Source organism: Nematolebias whitei, chromosome 15, assembly GCF_014905685.2.
Source record: "Nematolebias whitei isolate Nwh7 chromosome 15, NemWhi1, whole genome shotgun sequence".
Lineage (NCBI taxonomy): Eukaryota > Metazoa > Chordata > Actinopteri > Cyprinodontiformes > Rivulidae > Nematolebias > Nematolebias whitei.
In genome coordinates this window covers 36,992,653-36,994,670 of record NC_056512.1, presented here as the reverse complement: position 1 = coordinate 36,994,670, position 2,018 = coordinate 36,992,653, and the positions used below count along the sequence as shown (strand labels likewise).

General features: G+C 42.5%; 1 protein-coding gene across 1 annotated transcript in view; it reads left to right on the top strand.

The window, feature by feature from the left end:
* The window catches only part of LOC119421047 (SH2B adapter protein 1), a gene marked incomplete at its 3' end in the record, with an annotated part of 8,426 nt that overhangs the window by 5,843 nt on the left and 565 nt on the right, over positions 1-2,018 (top strand).

Genomic DNA, 2,018 nt, shown 5'->3' with positions numbered 1-2,018 from the left:
TACAGGGTGAGAATTTATTTTGAAGTTTCTGGTAAACTAAAAAGAATACAGATTATTAAAATGATTGAATTAAACTATGTATATGGTGCTAATAAACTGCTATTAAACTTTTAATGAACTTTAGTTCACCATTAAATCTGTGATGAACCAGATTCTACGAAAACATCTATATTTAAAATTTTAGAGGTTTTCTTCATCATTTGATGTATTTACACTCATTGTGTCTACTTTTATTGTTCAATTTAGATATGTGGTTTTGTTTCTTGTTCACATATATATTTTTTTAGCTTTGATTTAAAGTTTAATTCTTGTTTTGTGATTTGTAAATCTGTGGGTTAGAATAAAGTTTAACTAAAGACTGTTGCTCTTCTTTAAACATATTTGAGGGAAATATTCCTGAGATCCAATAATTTTGTGTATTTTTATGATTTTTCAGCTGAGTTAACTTTAACAGATTTAATTGTCATTAAAATGAAAACAGGATTTCATGATAAAGCCGATTTTAAAAAAAATAATTTTTTTTTTATTTTATTTTTTTACTACATAACATGTTTTTAAAAATTGTTTCCACCCTCCTTGCGCCAGACCCATCCCGGTTCACCCGTCTGCCGAGATTGGGGTTTAGCCTTCATGAGCACGCAAGGCCGGGGTCCAGGCAACGGCCTTCTGCATGTCAGCAGCTCGTATGATCCTCTGCAGTGACCCATGGAGCCGGGGAGATGACGCCCTGCACGGCCTGAGGGGGCTCCGAGGCTCCAGTGGAGAGGAACGGGAGGACTGGCGGTGCTCCATTTAGCTCGCTCTGAATTTTGACGTCAGCCACCAAGCACAAAAAACACCTGCACTTCAACATTAGACCATGGCGTTGTCATTATTGTTTTAAAAATCTTTAAAATAGGTCCAGTCACTCCGCGAGTTCCGAGAAATTGCAGTTGGCGGATCGGGTGTTCTGAAAAGTTTCTTAAAGAGCCAGTGACTCCGCCCTGGCCAATCAGTGACTGACGGTGTTCTGACATCACTTTGGTACCTACTCGGCCCGACTGGTACCACAGAGAAAAGGGTTCTGAAAAAAGAGTCCGATTCTACATACCGTTACTAATGGAAAAGCCTTGGAACTGTGCTGAGTTGAGTCGAATCGTGCTGTACCATTACTAATGGAAAAGGGGTAAGAGTCTCCGGCTGTGGACGAACCATGGGTTTTCCACAAGATGAGATCTGATCAGACCCACCTGATGGTCTTCTGCTGGACTTGACCCGGATCTCTTTAGTCCTCAGAAGAAGACACACTTAATCAAAGGCCAACCATTCTTCTCTCTTCAGAGTTTATTTGCTCAGGGCAGTACAGTGGCGCAGTTGGTAGAGCTGCTTTCTCTCAGCGAGCAGGTCGTCCCAGTTCAAACCTCGGTCCAGGGGTCTTTCTGGGTGGAGTTTGCATGTTCTCTCCACGCTGCGTGGGTTTTCTCCGGGTGCTCCGGTTTCCTCCCACAGACTAAAAACATGCATGTTAGACTGATTGGTAACTCTAAATTGTCCCTAGGTGAGAGAGAGTGAATGGTTGGTTGTCTATGTGTCCGTGTAATGGACTGGACACCTGTCCAGGTGTCCCCCGCCTCTCGCACAGTGATGGCTGGACATGGGCACCAGTGACCCCCATGACCCGAAAAGGAAGAAGTGTGTAAAGATGATGGCTGGATGATGTATGGATGGTTGGATAATGGTTGGATGATGGATGGATGGATGGATGGATGGATGGATGGATGATGGAAGGATATGGATGGATGGATGGATGGATATCAATGGATGATGTATGAATGATGGGTAGATATGGATGGTGATGGGTGATGGATGAATGATGGTTGGTTGATGGTTGAATGATGGATGGATGGATGGATGTTGATTGATGATGGTTGGTTGATGGATGATGGTTGGATACATGGATGATGGTTGGTTGATGAAAGATGGATGATAATGGATGGATGAAGGATGGGTGATGGATAAAGATGGATGGATGATGGATA